Below are 502 nucleotides of genomic sequence, written 5' to 3'. Positions count from 1 at the left end.
GGGTTAATCGTCACGGCCACCGGGCCCGGTTGTCACAACGTCGCTCTGGTGATTGTGAGCTCACAATCGGTCTCACAGTGACGAGGATCTGCAGGCCCCGGTCTCCCCGGAGACAGGGAAGTCGCCCACTGACCCTCCGACGCCACCCCCCTCACTCCTCACGCCCGGGGGTCCGAGAGAGAGACCCGGGGAATCCAGCCACAACCCGCACTCCCTCCGATTATAACTCCTCTATCCCCCTTCCTGATTAAACATCTCTCTCTCTCTCAGCCTCGAATATAACCCCTCGATCCCCCTTCCTGATTAAACATCTCTCTCTCTCAGCCTCGAATATAACCCCTCGATCCCCCTTCCTGATTAAACATCTCTCTCTCTCTCAGCCTCGAATATAACCCCTCGATCCCCCTTCCTGATTAAACATCTCTCTCTCTCTCAGCCTCGAATATAACCCCTCGATCCCCCTTCCTGATTAAACATCTCTCTCTCTCTCAGCCTCGAATAT

Source organism: Rhincodon typus, chromosome 44 (assembly GCF_021869965.1).
Source record: "Rhincodon typus isolate 14 chromosome 44, sRhiTyp1.1, whole genome shotgun sequence".
Lineage (NCBI taxonomy): Eukaryota > Metazoa > Chordata > Chondrichthyes > Orectolobiformes > Rhincodontidae > Rhincodon > Rhincodon typus.
Note: the sequence above shows the minus strand (reverse complement) of the source record.